The 19,592-nt window shown below is 38.4% G+C and overlaps 1 long non-coding RNA gene across 3 annotated transcripts; it reads right to left on the bottom strand.

Moving 5' to 3' along the window:
* Positions 1-4,858: 4,858 nt before the first annotated feature.
* On the bottom strand, positions 4,859-17,258 carry LOC106837652 (uncharacterized). 3 transcript variants are annotated; one of them, XR_011501493.1, is made up of 3 exons: positions 17,004-17,258; positions 7,487-16,893; positions 4,859-7,286 (listed from the first exon to the last, which is right to left on the bottom strand). It is a non-coding gene; the product is annotated as an uncharacterized lncRNA (long non-coding RNA). The 3 variants fall into 3 exon arrangements; XR_011501492.1 differs by having other exon boundaries at positions 4,859-13,291; positions 16,452-16,893; XR_011501494.1 differs by having other exon boundaries at positions 4,859-7,289; positions 16,452-16,893.
* Between the last annotated feature and the right edge of the window lie 2,334 nt (positions 17,259-19,592).

Raw genomic sequence — 19,592 nt, 5'->3', positions numbered from 1 at the left:
CTCTAGAGTGTTGTCTACATATGTTCCTGATTCTTAGCATGAAGAAACGTTGAAGCCACAGTGAAATGGTAAACCAAAGCCTACGTTTCACTCAGGAAATGTGTTTGTGTTAGGAAGCTGCACCCCCTGGTGGACAGGGACTGACATGGGATGCATGTTTCCTAGACTCCTCCCAAAGTCAGAAATATGTTCTCATCCCACACCTCATTTACAAGGCACATGTCAGTTTTCAGGTGGCTCTTGTAAACCTAAACAACAGCTGTCATAACCTTTGTGGTCTATTTTCTTTTTAGGACACCAGCTGACATGGAAATTTTTTTACCAGAGCATCCCAGGGTATTTCTGTAGCTGAGAAGATATCCATTTTCTTGAATATTTTAATATAGTCCTAAATATTCTCATAATTCCATCATAAACCAACTTTTAATCCACGAGAATGACAGAAAAGAGTTTTGGGTTGAAATCAGAGGAAGGATTAAGTCGTAGAGTCCTTATTGAATGATTCTGTGTTTCTCATCACCTTAAACCAACAGGTAGAACAACGCCTATATGGATGTAGAGATGAATAAAACACAGTCCTTTCCCTCAAAGAATCATAGTCAAGAAACATGAATACACAGCGAGCCTCTAGGGTGCTCAAGTCTGTGATAAAAAGAAGCATGGAGAGGGAAGGTGGTAGGGGCACATAGGGGCCTTCTTTTACAACATGAAGAATCGGGGAAGGCTTGTTGGAGGACGGAATGTCTAAGCTGCAACCTGAGGATGAGTCAAAGTTAGGCAGGCAAATGGAAATAGGAAGAAATAGTAAGCAGTAGATCAAAGCTTTGAGCCCAAAGACCAAATTCTACCCTGTGGACTCTTAGAAGCCTTGGTTTAACCCATGCATTAAAGGGGTGTGGTCTGGAAAGGTTGGAAAGAAGGATCTGAGGTGGGGTTGGGAGGTGGGAGAGGTGATAGCTGATCCCATGTCCAAAGTTAGTTGGTCCCAGACTGGAGGGGACTCTTTCTACCCCTTCCTGCCATAGTCAGGCCCCTTCTTTGGAAACACCACCCAGATCCAAGGCTAGGATGCTACCTGCCTTCTGCTGCTCCAGGTTCCCTGTCTCACATCTCCTTTCCTGGTGAACTGAGGACCTAACTAACTGGAAGCCCAGGCTTCTGCAGGGCACTTGGCTTCAGTCCCATCATGGCCCAGCACTCCTCCCTGGAGCACTGTCTCTGGGTGCAGTTTCAACACAAGATTTTGCTTAGAGGTAAATCCTGCAACATTCTCCAAATTAACAGCATCTTGACATGTAAATGAGATGGAGGCGGAATTGTTGAATCTGGAGTCAGGAAGACAGTATAGGAGCTAGGAAAAAATTGCTTGAGCAGATCATCATGCTAAACATGGCTCTCTGACTGAAGTCCTCATTCAGGCTCCTCTTTGAGAACATAAAGACAAAACCATGGAAAAGTTCAATAATTCCATCTTAGATGCAGAAAATCTGGCCCCCAATTTTGTAAAGAATCACTAGAAACGATTGATTTGTTTGATTCATGAGGACAAGATACGTCAAAGCCAGGAAAGCTGTCTAGTGGAGCCAAATGTTCTCCTATGAATATTTACTAAAATCCTCCAGAGAAAATGCAACATAGTAGGGACATGTTGGCTGCAATATAAACAAACACTGGTGGGGAAAATAGCATAGCAGAGAATGGGGCCAGTTCATGCTTTTCTTGGGACCAGCCAAATCCAATAAAAACTGTAAAGGTGGGATATGAACTAGAACACTATCCCAGGAAAACATCTGAGTATCTCCAAAAGGATCTTACACAATTGCATTCCCTCCATGGGTCATGTATGTACTGGTAATAGTATTTTATTTTCTACATGGGTTTAAGTACTCTCCTGCCAGAAAACCACAGCACTCATAAGAGTTCAAATCAACTTGATTTTGTGTTTACCATCTGAGCTATTTCTATTTATCTCTATATAGGGAAGCAAATTTCTCTGGGACAACTACATAAAGTTTTGCTCTCCCTCAGAAACTTTACTTTTCTTATCACCTCTCTATCCTGTGAAAAAGTGGAAAGAACAAATGGAATATTAAAACTGAAATTAGTTACAATAGCAGACAGCCTTGAACTCCAGTGGCCTCATGCATTATTAGCCTTAGCTCTCATAGCCCTGCATTCTTCCCCTCCCAAAGTCGTACGTTGTCTTACTATGAACTGCTCACTGATAGGCCCATGTAACTCAGAATGTCCCAAACCATACATGTTCCAATCTTTCATAAACTGAACTAGATAAATAAACCCGTGACACTAAGTCTTTTCATCAACAGCCACAGATTGATTTCCTAGCCTTTCGTTTAATCAGCCTTTACCTGACGTTAACATGGGTGACTTGGTGCTCTGAAAAAATTCCAGAGAAAGACTGCCATTGAGCTTGTGGAAATGAACTTATTAGGTACTATTAACTACCAGCCCGGCAGATAAAGTACATCACCCATCCTTAAGTGACAGATTTGAATAGTTACTTACATTAGAGATCTTAAACTGAGGTTCTCCAGAAAATGGTCAGAAGCAGACAGTCCACAGAAGATGAGTGCTGACCCAGTAGCCTTGAAACAAACACATAATGGCACAAAGTAGACAGCCCCATCCAAGACCATTAGAAGAGAATTCTTCTAGATGTTTGGAACCACTGATTGTCATACTCTCCTTTGCATTCTTTGTTTTTCACCCTTTCAGTAGTATTTTCCCCCTAATGCTAGAGTGTTATATATTTCTGACGTACTCTATTTTGTTGTCTTACTAATAAAATAACTTGCTAAGGTATTGTCTTTACCTAAAGCAATAACCACCCTAATGCTATAATTCAGCTCTACAAACCCATTGCTGCTGCAACAAAGTTAAAGAATTGTTGGATATGTTAATTAAAGTCAATTGCTAGAAAAGCCAGATAATAACCATATCCCAATTAGTACTACTAAAGTGAATTTTGATGAAGAAAATTTTTCTTCAAATGTTAGAAAAATTTAGAATGGAGTTGGTCTGACTAGACTTACATAAAGAATATGTTTCGACCTGATTATATGAGTTTGTCCAACACTCCCCTGAATCTCTCCATTATTGATTGTTATAGTGTTTCTTGTGTAGAACTGTAAATCAAATCTCCAAAGGAATTCAAACACTTGAAATGATGAGTTATTCCTGTACAATGACTTAAAAGTTCAAAACATCAGGTGTAGAATAAACTGAGAGTTGTGGCAGAATTGGAGATCATGCATATGCCCAGTAGCATCTCACCAAGATGCAGACTTCTTAAAAGGTTTCGTTATTGTGTGGTTCCATTTGTATGCCATTCTTAAAAAGATAAAAGAACAATTCAAGATTTCATGGAGTTAGGGATTAGAGTAGGTATAATTAGAAATGACAGTACAAGTGAGTTTTGGGGAGCAATGAAATTCTTTTGTATCATGATTCTGTGATGGCTACATGAGTCTCTACTATATATTAAAATTCAAAATTCACAGATATAACTGTACACAAATATAGTCAATTTTCCTATATGGCTTTTTTAAATAAAAATTTTAAACACTGAGAAAATAAAAATAATTGATGTGGTTTCTATTTTCATGACTGGATTCTGCCTGATATGGACATTATTTTCTCAACTTGGAAAAGAAAAGCACCAGCATGCCAACTGTGAAAGGCAAAAAAAAATCAGGTCCTAATACTTGGAATCTGTAAATGTTACCTTATACAGAAAAAAAAAAAAAAAAAAACTTTGAAGATGTGATTGAATTAAGTATATTGAGATAGGAAGATAATTCTGGATTATAGGGACCTAAAAGCATCACATGTATACTTTTAAGAGACTCAGAGGGAGATTTGAAGACAAAAGAAGAGAAGCCACAAAACCGTGGAGGCAGAGATTGGAGTGATGATGTCACAAGCCAAACAATGCCGGCACCCACCAGAGCTGGAAGACGCAAAGAGCAGATTCTACCCTAGAGCGTCTGGAGCAGGTGCAGCCCTGCCGACATCTTGATGTCAGCCCAGTGAAAATGATTTCAACTTCTGGCCTCCAGAACCATAACAGAAAAAAAATTCCGTTGTTTTAAGCCACCAAGCTTATGGTAAATTGTCAGAGGCATAGGAAACTAGCACACAAACCGTGGTGAAGGTTGAAAGCTTGAATGTGTCTGGATCTGAGCTAACTATGTACTGACTCTGCACAGTCTGGCTAGAGAATTTTTTCCCTCCATTGGATAAATTTTCGGCTAAGTCTGATAAAGCAGGTAAGCCAATAGTAATCGCATTCTCTCTCTTCTAACTTGGATTTAAGAAGAAAAAACTAGTAAAAATATAAGCCATGGTTCCCTCTCACTCTATCATCTCTGAGATAAGATGACTTTCCCTCTAAGAACAAACCAGATAACTAACAACTAACAATTGTGGCTCAGCCAAGAGGTTTCATTTCACCATACCAACTGCCAATTATACCCATGCTTAGGAAAAGTACAAGGGATCTTGAAGATAGTCTACACTTGACCAGGAGTGGAACAATGAGGCAATTATTTTTTATGCAAATTTTTCTTTCCCTTGATTTATCTACAACACTAGAAGTGTTAAATTTTTTTTAAGAAATATGTGAAAGTCATGTTTAATTCAGTCAAAACATGAAAATGAGGTAGGGAAATTTACAAGCTATCTCTAAAATAAACATTAAGTCAAATGCCTTCTGCAATCCACTAATAAGAGTTGAGTAAGGTGGATGATAAACGTATATAAGAAATTTTCCTACATGCCCCAGAAATAAAGATTTCAATCATAAATGTAACAATAAAAATTAAACATCTAGAAATAAGTTTAATTATCTTAAAATAATCAAGACACATGGAGAAAGACAGATAAATGGAAAGAAATATTATGTTCTTCAATAATCAAATATACACTTTTAGGAGTTTATTCTTCACCAGCCAACTTAATTGAATCACAAAGCTTAAATTAAAACTTTGAATGTGTAGCAGAATTCACTTTTTCCTTCTTTCTTTAACAAACATCTACTGATAATCAACTGTGTTAAAAAGGTGTGCTATGTAGCAATGACTAAAAAACACAACTCTATCATCTCAATTCTATGAGAGTAAATGTGAACGTACACAAAATTTTGAAAAAGAAGAATAGTTTTGTGAGTTTGATCCTAAGCTCACATTCTTGAATAAATCACTTCCTATTTTAATTTCCCTCAAACACACAAACGATATATGCCATAACTGGGCTCTAAAGGAAAACTCAAGTCACATTTGCTCAACTAGAAAGTGGTCAAAGCACACAGAACAGACTGTCAAATTTAAGCAAAAATAGACAGAGAGGGAGCCAGTCCCGGTGGCCTAGTGGTTAGGTTCAGCGAGCTCCACTTCGGAAGCCCAGATTTGGTTCCCGGGTGCAGACCTAAACTACTTGTCTGTTAGTGGCCATGATGTGGTGGTGTCTCACTTAAAACAGGGGAATATTGGCAGCAGATGTTAGCTCAGGATGAATCTTCCTCAGTAAAAATTTTAAAAAATACATAGAGAATAAAATACAATTTTGACTTAGGAAAATCTCTCACAAAGCTATTGAGAAGCAGGTATCAGAGGAGAAGGCAATGAAATTGGGAACGCTCAATTCCAGATACAATATTAAGTGGAAAAATCAGAATCCCAGGGACTGGCTAGGTGGCACAGTGGTTAAGTTTACACGTTCCGCTTCGGCAGCCCAGGGTTCACCTGTTCGGATCCTGGATGTGGACCTACGCACTGCTTGTCAAGCCAGGCTGTGGCAGGCATGCCACATATGAAGTAGAGGAAGATGGGCATAGAGATTAGCTCAGGGCCAGTCTTCCTCAGCAAAAAGAGGAGGATTGGCAGTAGATGTTAGCTCAGGGCTAATCTTCCTCAGAAAAAAAAAAATCAGAATCTTAATTATACTCGAATTTATGAAGAAAGTAGACCAAATATTACCAATTAATTATCTGGGTACAGATTATCAATTTTCCATTTTTATATTTTATATATTTTATATAGTTAGCATGTAATGTTTTATAATCAGGAAAAAATAACATATGCAACTTTTGGAAGATGAATTAAATTTCATCCATATTAGAAATGTGATAATGTTACTAAGAATTAATTTGTATGAGAAGAGTCTGAAGAATAAGTATAAAGTTGTCTTTAAGCCCAAATTTCAAAATAAAACATCACTAACTCCTTTCAAGAATCCATTAAGCAGCAGTCATCCAACAGTTAACATAGGGAACACTGTGCTGAACAGAGCATATTCACACTCTAACATTCTGTCCTGGATGCACAAACCAAAAGGGCAAATATTGATCTAAAGTATCTGTCTCTAAGAAAAGGAAAATTTGCTCAATGTAGGATTGGGGAATTCTGTCCTATGGAAGATGGATGAGAGAATAAATATAAATTTATACAATGGCATTTTAATGTTTTCTCTGACATTTTCTGTAACTTGTGGAGGGTGTATAAGAAAGTAAAAGTGGCTTCATGAATTATTATAATTCAGAATGCTTGCTTACACATCCTATCGTTGTGTCTTTAATTACAAAGAAAATTAATATTAAATTATCCTCTCTGTGAATAATCGGTTCATTGAATTTGTTCAAACCTGACATGAAAATGGTTTTCGTTCCACTGAAGCTATCATCTTTACATTTAGCTTCTGTTTTTAAGCCTGTGGATATTTGCTTTCCAATGTCTGAGCAATTTTTAAAAGAAGAGTTTCTGAACTTTTTGAGAATTCTAATATCTCTCTGATACACTTTATTACAATATTCATGTACACACTTTTATTTTGTAATACTTTATCAATAAGCTTATCTGTCACCACCAGATTGCCCCAGCTGGCTGTGCAAAGGCTACCATGGGAGCAATGTGCCTACCCCATGGAAGGGGTGGGGCTGCAGGCCCAGCTGCATTTTGGGTACAGGCTGCAGATCACCTGGGAGCACTGTGCCTCCACTGCGCAGAGGTAGGTGGCTGAGTCTCCCAGCTGGGAGGCCGTGACGCACAGGGCACTATACAGTTCCTTAGAATTCATTGTGAAGTTGAACCTTCCTTTCTGCTTCACCCCTGAAGTTGCGAAAAGCAGACTGATGAGGCCACCTCCAGGATTCTGTTGGAACCACTGCACGCTCCTCACAAAGGTGGAAAAATTGCGCCTCAGAGTAGAGCTGGTTCCCTCCTGGAGGCTCAGGGCTGGAGGACTCTGATCCACCTTCTCCCCTTGCACTACTTCTTGGAAAGAGAAAAACAAACACAAATGATGTTACTTGGAAATGACTGATGCAGTTTCTAAACCTGTTAAGTATCCCAAGAAACGCCCATGAGGATGTAGGACCATCTAGGAGCTCTGTGACAGCTCTCCTACCCTCCCTCCCACTGTCAGCTGTGGAACACTCTCCAGTCCCCCATGTGAGACGGCCCCAACTCACAGCAAACCTGGATGCACAGAAGCCCCAGCAGAGCTCCCCAGTGTCTCTTCATGACCCCTTGCCCTGTTGCTGGATGCCTTTGCACCTATGCTGGAGGGTGTCAAGTCTTGGGTCCAGGCAAATTTGGTTCTTGCAGTCAGCGTGTTCCACCAGAATCACTGAGCACCAATCACATCGGAGCTCTGTCATTCACCATAACAGGAAACTCCACCCACAATGTTCCAGTGAGACGGCACAGTGATGTCTCCAAAATTGTGATTTGAACAGTGCAGGGAAGTAAGGGTTAATTCTCCCAACATATAAAGTTATAGGGTGCTTTTTTTCTTAAAACACTCTATGTAAGAGAGGTGTGTGGGTTACTGTGTAAGGAAGAGTGGATCATACTTCTGAAAAGAATCAGTGTCTCAACAGGGTTAAGTAGAGCCTTGAAGGATCATGAAGCCTTTAAGCAGAGCCTAGGAAGAGTGACTCCATTTCCCAAACTGCATAGTTTGACATACAATTAAGAATCCAGTTATATGAAATATCTGATAAAGGAAAATGATCTGATAGCATGCATTGCATACTAAAGAAGCCAATATATTTTCTTGAAATCAGCAGTCTTCTAGAAACCAAGGACATATGGTCATCATCTGCAGAGAAAATGATTCCAAAAAAAGTTCATTTGGTGAAAAATAAGATATGTGCATAATGTCCTCTCTGCCTTAGTTTCCACCTCTCCCCTTCTCCTGTCCGGACTCACACAGCTGATTCTGATCAGGCCACGCATTGTTGGTTAAACTAAATATTGTCCCATTCCTTTCCTCCTTCTATTTGTTTCTTTTTTTTTTTTCCTCTTTTCTTCTCTATTCTTCTTCCTTTTACTCTGACGGAAGATAGATGAAAAGGTAAAGATATCTGGGGTATTGGAATAATTTCTAGGTCCATGGATTTTGGGAACTCTGGTCATCAAAACTTAAAAAAATTGGAAACAGGTAATGTTGATGCTTTCTAGCGAGTTTCCATGCTCACAGTGCCCATTAATATTCCTATTCCTGTACCTCTGCTCAGAGAAGCATCTTCACAATGAATTTATAGAGATAAGAGCTCCAGCTTTATGATGTTTATAAAGAATGGCAGAACTAAAAACCTGAGATGAACTTCCCACAAACACTGTTCCCCCTTCTCCCCTCCTTTGCTGGCTATAATTTGACTGGCTCACACACTCTTTCCTCTCTTCTCAGCTATTCAACCCTCCGAGACCATCAGAAAAAATCTTCTTTTCTTATAAATCATAGAGTGCCCCCTAGTGGACGGAAACCATCAACAAAGACCACTTCAGACCAACCAACTCGGAAGTCACACTGCCCCAGCAACAATCACCATTTCCTGGTGAAGGAAATGCAGATGGTCAGAAAACAAAATATCTGTTTAGATTAAATATGAACGAATTTATATTTTAAAAATGTCATTTCACAGAAATTAATCTCTTAATTTGGCAATTCTCATCTTGTAGCATTTGATTTCTTTTACCTAGTTCAAAACAAATATATAAACATTTATTGACATTTTAGTGTAAATGGGGTAATGTACTAGGTCTTAAGAACTTATAAAAGAGAATAACACGCTAGTTTACAGTATACTGGGAAAGACAAAAATATACGTAACTGTAATAGAGCAAAGAGTAGGACCCTAAGAGGAGTGAGAACTAAGAGCTGTGTGATCCCAGAGGAGAGAGAAATGCTTAGGCTTGGGGTGGTTGGACAAAATCTTATAAATAAGATGGTCATTTTCTCCTCTTCCCCTTTTTGATGAAAAGAATAGTGGAAAATATGGATAAACCTTTATGATAGCTTTTATAATCTTTTATTAATTTTAACTTTAGGAGGAATTCATGAATATGTGAATTACTAAAGTAACAAAACTTTACATATAGACTAAAATCCCCTTTGACTACCACTCCCAGTTTTGACCTTTTCATCATTCATCCACTTGGAGTTGATGCATCCACGTATTTTACTACAGATTTACCTACATATACCAAATACATGAATCGACAGAAAATATACAGCATTTTATTTATGTTTTCATTTAATACAAAATGATACATATTATGCACACCTTTCTGTAACTTGCTTTATAAACTTGATAATCAATCTTGTAGATCTTGTTGTATTAACACACGGAGTTCCCTGTGTTGCACTGTATTCCATATTATTGATATAGCCCATCCCCTATTGATGAACAATTAAGATATTGATTTTTTTCTGTGAAATACAACCCTGCAGTAAACCTTTGTGAGCATTCCTCTTTATTCACACGTGCACATTTCTCTAGGATCAAAGACTGAGAAGAAATGAAGGGATGAGCCATGAGGCTGGTAAATAAAAATCACTCCAGGCAGAGGATAATCAGGGGCAAAGGCTCTGAAGAAGAACGCAGTGAATTCAAGTTCTTATTACTGTTTTCTTTCTTATTATTTTTCTTGACATGCATTGGAACTGTAGTTTATCAGCTCATTGGATAAACTCTGAAGTTACTGTCCTGACATATAGCTGGTGTGTAGTCTGCTCCAACCAGCCAGTGAGGTACTTCTAAAGAGAGTAAATCAGCAAGAGAAAAAGCGCATCAAGGAGAAGGAGTGCTATATACAAAGGGAAATGTTAGAGAATAACGTTGGGCATGGAAAAATATATGATTAGGTGTATATGAAATTTAAGGATATTTGTCATAAGAACAGAAATACATTTTACATTTTATAAATCAGCAGGGAGAAAAAAGAAAACTTTATCATGCAACAGAAGGCAGACTAGAAAAGAAAAGAAAAAAAACTAAGAATATCCCTAGCAAAACCAAAATATTAGAAATGGGGCCAAATAATGACAAAGAATAGCTAGAAATGGTCAGAGAGAAACAATTGATATAGAATAAAAACAAATATATATAATGTATGCTAACTTGTGCTTGTATAAGAATAAAAGATTGAAATAAAATCAGACATAATAGAAAAAATAGATGTCCAAATATATTAGTAATCAAACATATATAAAGAGATATTATTTGATTTAATCAAAATAAAAAGTCTTGCTACATACTGCTTAGGTATGTATACAAATCTGAAGATTAGATTTCTTCTAACCTAAAGAAAACAACTAAAAAGCTGAGCACACAGGATGGGATTATTTCTGCTGCCCTGTTGTACAAAGGCTGAAGTCCCCTCTCTTACTCACTAATTCACCACATCCACCAAACAGATACCACAAAGGAAGGTCACTTCTGCTGAATGGACAGTAAAGGAGGAGTCCCGGACAACACCAAGTTAGCGAACTAGGTTAACTTCTGCAAACGTGAGATCTCAGAAAAAAAAAAGAAGAAAAAGGCAGAAAAGTTTTAAAAAGTAATATTCAGACAGAAAAGAGAACGGGAAAAAGGGAAAGATTACATGCCAAGAAGAAGCTAAAAGTTACGTACAGAAAAGGATAAAATTAAAATTGAACACATCTCATAATCTGATAGAGTAGAGGACAAAGAAGCCAAGTGTGAACAATAGCTTTTATAAACAACTCACAAACGCACATTTGAAGGTCCTCCAAAAATTCATTAAAAGAAAGTGGGAAGCCTCGTCATCAAAATTGTACATAATCATTTCGTGCACCAGAAAGTAAGGGAAAATATAATCAAGGGAGGCCTCAACTGTCTTGTTTATGAACTTCACATTTACTTATAGGGTTGTTACTGGCTGAACTGTGTCCCCCCCCGCCAAATTCATATGTCGGAGCCCTAACCCCCAGTACCTCAGAACGTGAGTATATTTCAAGACAGGGCATTTAAGGAGGTATTAAGTTAAAATGAGGCAATATGGGTAGGTCTTAATCCAATATGGCTGATGTCCTTGATAGACGAGGCAATTTGGACACAGACATGCATGGCATAGACAAAAGACCATGTGGGTACACAGTGAGAAGGTGGCCATCTATAAGCCAAGGAGGGGACCTCAAAGAAACTAACTCTGTCAACACCTTAACCTTGAACTTAGAGTCCAGAGTGTAAGAAAAAATTCTGTTGTTTAAGCCACCCAGTCCATGGTACTTTGTCATGGCAGCCCTTGGAAATTAATACAAGGGTCAATTTTAATATCCTACTATATGAAACATGTCACAAAAAGCAATTGGAGTCATAACTAGCCATACAACATATTTTAAACCTTTTAACGATCTACCTTTTATACTCATGTTTTATCACATTTGTTTACTAAATAAAAGTTTCCTTGTCTTAGATAGCCCCATAGAAATTGTCTATGGAGGTCTGATTAGCTTAACGACTTTGCCAATGTGCTAAGAAGATTGGAAATGTGTACTGAATGTGTTGTGTATTTGATATTAAATAATAAAATAGTGGAATTTTCTTCATAGGTTACCAAAAAAGCTTTCCAATATTTTAATATTCTTTTATGGCACAGTGTCTATAAATCTTAAAATAAAAAATCTCTGGAATAACTAATTAGAAAGGATTATAGTTCCATGGCTTATAGATCTTCAGAACTTGTCCCAACAATTATCTACAAATTTTTCACAGTAACTGCACTTTACGTACAAAGTAAGAACGAATATATCAAAGTGTTAGGATGTGTAACTTATATTAAAACTTTTTCAATACAGACAATAAGTATCATGTATGTGTGCCATTTAAATTAAGCTTCAATTCTAAGGAGAGCTAATTGTCCTTCTCAAGAAAGCAAATTCCAGGGGTGGTCAGCTTGCATTGCAATAGAAGGCCATGACAGAGGAAACTACATCCACATTTTGATCAATACCTGAAACTTTGCTAAATAGCATAAGGAATATGAGATGTTGGATTTTTACTGGCAGAAATTAGTGCATGTTAACTAACATAATGAATGTTAGATATGGGTCTTTAAATAAAGGTATTACGATACCTACTTTGGCTAAAATATAATATAGACACACACTCCTCTTGCATGAACAGGCCATAAATCTAGGGAAGCCTATACCTTGCACATTTATGCGTGATACCAAAGATTCATCCCTAAATATCCTGTGTCTACACAGTGGTGGATACAGCTGAATGAATTAACAAATTATGATATATTCATATAATAGGATCACTAATAAAATGCAATGAATGACTGACACACAAAAGAACGTGGATGAATCACGTTGAGTGAAAGAAACCAGGCACAAAAGAGTACCTTTCATATGATCCCATTGATTTGAACTTCTAAACCAGTTAAAATAAACTATGGTGATAGCAAGAAGAATAGCAATTGTCTTCAGGAGGTGGGTTGACTGGAAAGGGACACGCGAAATCTTGTACAGGTAACAGAGGTATTCTGCCTTCAGATTGTTTTAAAATTATCTTTGCCTTCCCACCCCATTTTAAAGACATAAAAAGTCAGAAATAAAGATGTATTAAGCGAAGCATATGCAAGAAAAATGACTTGGAATTACAATCTTCAGATGCATTCTCATTAGTGCATGGACACTTCTTCATGTTTTAAGTTAAAATAAAATATCTTTAAAAATTAATTACAATTTACATCTGTGGTATAATGAAATTTTGTGTCAAATATGCACAAAATGTGAAAAATCCAAGTTACCTTCATTGATACAAAAACTTTTATTGGGCCCCGGCCCCGTGGCAGAGTGGTTAAATTCAAGCGCCCTGCTTCAGCGGCCCAGGGTTTCGCCAGTTCGGATCCTGGGCATAGACATGGTATTGCTCGGCAAGTCATGCTGAGGTGGCATCCCACATGCCACAACTAGAAGGACCCACCACTGAAAATATATACAACTATGTACTGGGGAGCTGTGGGGAAAAAAAGGGAAAATAAAATTTTTAAAATATATATATAATGTTTCCAAATTCCTCTGAATATAATTTTTCTAAGAATTTTCTCATAATTATATAATAAGCATATAAACAAGTAAAATAATAAATAAAAACAATAAATATATAAATCTTTGATTTCTCAGTCAGAATTCGGGGTAGGGAGATGGGGGATACTCTCTTGCTGGTTGAGTTCCTTGGTGAGTAAATAAGTTTGGTCCAATCAGAAGAGAAAAAGTGCACAGTAAATTGAATAGAGAAAGCTTAATGTAAATAATTATTAATTATAACAAAGGAGTGGAGTAAGAAGAGAATGGCTAGTAAGAAAAAAGACCCTTACAGGAATAGCAGATATAAGGTATATGCACTACTCTTATGGCTTGGATAGAACACGCAAGGAAGAGGTCCCCGTCCCCACTTCAGGGCTGAGATCCAGATCTTGTTGGAGAAGACACAGCTGTGGCTCACTGGATGGCAGAGAAGTCACTGTGGTGCTGTACCAGTGGAACTTGCTGGAAATCTACTCTCTAGAACTTTCCAGAAAACCATCCTCTCAGGTGCTGAGAAAAGATGTTCATGGGAAGATGTCTCATTGGAGACACTCTTCTACAAAACAAACTAAAAAGGAGGATGCCAAGGGAAGCTGCTGTCCTCTAGGTGCTGTTGGCCATTGCGCTACAGGAACCTGGTGCAAGGACACTGTGTGAACTGGTTGCTGGAGAAGCCTCCCATGCTGCAGGATTCTGCCAAGAGGGTAAATACAAACTAGGGAGAAAAACCCTTTCTTCCTGTACTGTCTACTGACAAAGTTCAACATTGTGCCAACTGGCAAAGGAAAATACTAAAGGACCCATGTTTCTTTTCACAGAACAAGCAAAAGGTGAATTTGGAACTAAGAGTCAATAAATAGATTCACACCTTTGACTACTCGGCTTCCATATGCAACTTTCTACACACATTTGGAACACATATAGCAACAAAACAGCTCTTGATTTCTACCTCCTTCAGATACAGCTACCCTTCTTAGAAGTGAAGAGTTTCTCACCATTTCCCCAAAATGAGATGCACAGCTGCAATTGTGCCGTCGCTAATTGTATCAATAACCTTCAAATTCAGTCAGTCACTCTGAAAGTTCTGTTATCTATAGACTAAATTGTAATGTTAGTTTCCATTAACTTGTATACAAAATAAAAATGGAAAGGAGAGAAGAAGAAAATGTTTAGCATATACACATAAGCACATACATATACAACAAGCAAATAGAAAATGTACAAAAGTACCATTATCTTTGTTTCTGTAATTGGTCACAAGGCCAGAATTGATATCTATGGCTTCCTTCATCCATCCCTACTCTGTATTTCCCCTCAGCCAAAATCTTCACTGGTCTAGGTTCTTTGCCTGGTTGAGGACTCAAACCTTTATTCCAGAAAAATCTCTGTCTTCAATTGTCTTGTTTTGTTTTGGGTTGCTGTCATTTTTCATTAGCTTTACCACTGGGCATGAAAATACTAAGAGGCTCCAAATACAGTATTCCTTGCTCTTATCGCATAGAAGAAATCTGTGCCCCCTTGTTAACCAGGATCAAACACTCCAACCAGTAGAGTTTTTCTTCCATGTTTGTTCAATGGCTAAGGAGCCCAAAATGTCCAGGAGGTGGTCTTGTCATCCACCGAGTGGAGCTGTTTTTTGTCCCCTGTTGGAAGAATCCTTCCCTTAGAAACTAAAATCTCCAAATCAACACAGTGTAAAGCTACCAGATGGGAATCTGAAAGTCTGTTAGTGGCTTATCAGGTGTGATAAAGAGAGGAGACACTCCCACATCCACCTTTTGATTCCTGGACCCATGTATTCTGGCTTTGTGGGAAATGGCAATGTACAGTAATGGTCTCTGATTCAAAGCGCATGCTGAATCCTATTTTAAAAAAGCCCCGTCTTGTCAGGGTATTGTCTCCCAAGTGTAACTCAGTCTTCAATAAGCTGTTCCACCTTTCCATTAGGCCAGCAGCTTCTGAGTAGTGGGGTATGTAGTAAGACCAGTTAATTACATGAAAAGTCAGAATTATTAATTTAATTGATAAAATAACTTAGGATTTTCACTTTATTCTTACTATAATCCTTTATTATAGAAAGTTTCTCATAAAAATCGTATGATAATATAAATAAGTAATGAATTATTAAACAAAGGAGGGTGGGAAGAAAGACTACTTTGATTGCTCAGGCAGAGTTAGGGGTGGGAATGTAGGGGTGTGATATCTCAGCCACTTGGGGTCATTAGTGTAGAACTTATTTTTCTTCAAACTCAGCTTGAGTGAAAAATCAAAAGAAATGGGTAGTTCTCCTTCTTATACCAATCTACCCACTACAGTCCCTTTGGGCAATGTGGTTGAGCTGATGACAGTGAGTCACCTGAAAATAGTCAAAGGTAAAAGAGAGTGTGATCCAAAAATAGAAGGAAAGGGAGGGAGGGCGAGGGATAGTAAATAATAACACATTTCTTAATCATAATTTACTGTCTCTAACACCTCATTTGCTTTCCTTATCCCCTTCCAGCAATCACTCAAAAATATTTATTACATACAACCATATTGCTATGTCCTAAAAATTACTGTTGACTTTCTGGTTCACAGTTTGGCTAACATGGTCACAAGCTACCTCTTCTCCCTATATTTTGAGGGCTCCTATGCACTTATCTTCTTACACACTATAGAGTAAGCCAAATAGCAGCTGGAGAACTCCCTTTCCTCCTTCTCCTCTTTCTCCAGAGTATTTGTTATCCTCCAAGTCTTCAAGAACACAAAGACTATAAAAGCTTCTTATACAGTTCTTTTCATCCTACCCAAAAAAGTTTATACTGGGCCGTAAGTTTATACTGGGTCCAGTGAGCCCCTGGTATCCAGTGCAACTCTTATTAATATTTCTAGCAGAGGTTAGCCTTGCTAAACTTACTACATGATTAATTATGACAATGCTAAAATAAAAGAATCAATCTCTAACATTTCAATAGTGAAATCATACAAGTACAGGGTAAAAGCAATGAGAAAAAAATGTCCATAGCCAGAAAAAGCAAAAGATATTTATACACAAATTTCTGAGATAGATTTGTAGAATTTAAGAAACCAAAAGGATTATGTGGACATACCTGGGTCTGCTGTCTGTTTAGACTTCTTTGCCATCATGCAGCAAAAGATCATTAAAAATATGACAGGGAAGAATCTTGAGTTTCTGAAAACTCCACTCCGTGAGTGGTTTGTGTTCAGCTCCCCCTGCAGACCCAGGCACTGTGTCACTCAGAGCACAGAAGTACTCAGCCGAGTCGCTCCAATGGGCAGAGGATTTCCTCAGGTTGAAGGAAGAGTTACTTTTCCTAAATTCAGCCTCAAATCCTTTAATGCCTGGAACGCGGGTGTCCTGGCCTGACAAATGCTTAAGGAGGAGCTGGAGGCCTTGGCGGGGGTACTGGACGTACCAGAAGAGGTAAGGTGTTGCACCATAAGAATAGCTGCACCTCAGGTCCAGTGAGGATCCTTCAGAGACCAAGACATGGCCATCAGGCTGGGTCACTGACTGGGCTCTGGCATCTCCTGCAAAATCAATGTTATATCAGTGAAAGCAGTGCAGACTTCACTGTGAAAAGTTAAGTATTTCTAGTCAGAATCTGTAGAACTATAAACCCTTATGAAATTTTACTCACTCAGAGCAAATATCATCCCCTGTACTGAGATGAGCAACAGGAGCATGGCTGAGCACTGGAAAAAGAAATGCTGTGGGCTCTTTTCTGGAAGATCTCTCCCAAACAGGCAGGAAAGTGGCTGCAAAAGCCAAACCCTTAGAAATAGGTGTGGAAAAGGTTAGGCTGGATGAGTTTCTTGCTTAGATAAAAATACCAAACCTGCTGAGATGAGCCTGGATGCTCTCTGACTTCTAATTCTTGTCACTTGTCGCTGCAAAGAACTCAGCCAGCTGTAGGGAGGAGGAGTTGAGCAGATAGTATTGATCACTAAGACCTCTAGTTTGTGTAGCATTGCCCTCTAGAGGCCAGGTGCAGAACCAACGGTCCTGAGGCCCCCATAGAGAGCTAATAAGTTCTTTCTATTTTCCAAGACATATCAAAACTTTCACACAATGTGTTTCTTTCTTCCCAAATCTATGATGGTGTATTGGTCCTAGAGTCCATTAGAAATGAGATGTCATATAAAAATAGAGTACCAAGTTATTTCACTGAGAAATCCATTTTTAAACAGTTTATCAGGCTTGGAATTCAGGTCCATGAAAGTCATTAGAATCAGAACAATGGTCTCAGACTGAGTTTTGGGAGGTCCAGTGCTGCCATAGTGGTGATGGAACATGGCAGAGATATTTCCCTTGGCTGATGCTCATGGATCCACATGATACTTGTGAAATAAAGAAAAGACAGGGCCCACAAAATGAGAGTAATGCTGCTATGTGGCAAGGAGTAACTCTGGATGGGAAGACATTTTCCTAAGGCTAAAGGAAATAAACTATAGAAATCTCTGTTGCTAAAGGAAATCACCTACACTAAGAGAGCAATCTCTGGAGACCTGAGAACGGAGAAAGTCTCTGCTTTCTCTGAGGCCAATGGAGCCTTTGATAAAAGTCAAAATACTATTCTTTGATTCCAGGATCATGAGCCCAGCCCTCTCCTTGGGTTCTTCATTCACTTGTTGCTTCCTGTCAAGATTATCTTTCACATAGAAGGTTTAGTAATGCTGCCAATTTGTGAATTTGTAGTCTATGAATGTGGACTTCTGATTCTGGGAGCTGTATACTCACCTCCCATCTCTTCCAAATTTCTCCCTAACTAAAAGAATAGAAATATAAAAGGGGATAAACTCAAATCCATAAGAATAAAAAGAATAGGGACCATCTGGAGATAAGAGATTTACACATATTTCCAGACTACAGAAAGCAGATGGGGTCATAATGAGGATTAAAGTTAGGACAGAAAAAATATAGTCAGAGATAAGCTAAGAGGGACGATACCTGCTGGCTTTCAGGCTGGTAACCCTTTTAACTCCTCTCAATGTTTCTGGTCATTTGCAAAGCACAGAATGTACAAAGCCAAAGACCACAGAATTGTTTGATGCCTTAGAACAGTACTGTTTCCTCGGCCCTGGAAGAATGCACAGGAATTCAGTCTTCACTGGTGGTAGAAGCTACATCTCATAGTTGAGGAAGAATAAGATCAGGAATAGGATATTCTCTTTTAAGGATGTTGACAGGACTCTAAGAAATATACTGATTGCTAGGACGATTAAAGGGTGTTCACAGACAGCCCAGAAAACAAAACACCTTGGCTCATTAAAAAAGGCAAAAATTAAGAAAATTTTTTAAAAAAACAGAGAGAGAAAGAGAAAGTTAAAAACAAAATAGCTCTGTTTAGGTACCGAAAAGACATAGCCTTTGAATAGTTGCACCATACCTTAGCATGCTCTTGGAAATTGATGCAGAATCCAGAAATTTTTAGAGTTTAGAAAAAACATTGCAGTACTTAAAGCATGGGTATAAACAAGTAAGCATTCCCATTTTCCAGCACCAGAGGAAAAACTTCATTAGTTTGGAGAATGAGAGGTGAAAGACCCAGAAAATCAAGACTTTAATTAAATGATCCTAACCATCTTGATAAGAAAAAAGCATTTGCAAATATAAAAACTGGAGAAATTTAACTAAAGGAGGATAATAAAAATAATAGTGTGAGGAAAACAGCAAATAGCCATTCTTAATGAATGTTATCGAAAGCTAGAAATTAATGTGAGAACATAGTAGAATAGGCGATAGCTTTAGGATACCTACAGTCTCTCTCTCCCATGATATGAGTAAAAACTGAACAAAATACATAAGGTAACTACCTGTGGCCTGTGAAAAGTATGCCAGAGCAGGCAGATTATGTAGGGAAGTCAAAAATTGGAGAAGCAATCTGCACAAAGGAGAACGTCACATATTCTGTTTTTTCTTGGCTTTGCTCTGATGGCAGGCCCCTGATAGCAGTGTGCAATGACGAGGAAGCTAAAACTCTGAATGAAACACAGCCTGTCTGGCCGTTTGGGATGGGCTGGAGTGAGGAGACCCTGAGGAAAGACGTGGAGAACAGCTGAAATCCCAGGCTAATACCAGAGCTCCACATACAGGGGGCAGACTAGAACCAGAATAACAAAGCTTAGGTAACTGAGCTGAATGTGAACCAAGTCTCAGACTAAGCCCTGAGTGGCACGCAAGCAGGACAGACTCAAACCAATGGAGCAGCAGTTTCAGGAACTGACCT

Source organism: Equus asinus, chromosome 2, assembly GCF_041296235.1.
Source record: "Equus asinus isolate D_3611 breed Donkey chromosome 2, EquAss-T2T_v2, whole genome shotgun sequence".
NCBI lineage: Eukaryota > Metazoa > Chordata > Mammalia > Perissodactyla > Equidae > Equus > Equus asinus.
This window is presented reverse-complemented; position numbering and strand designations above follow the sequence as displayed.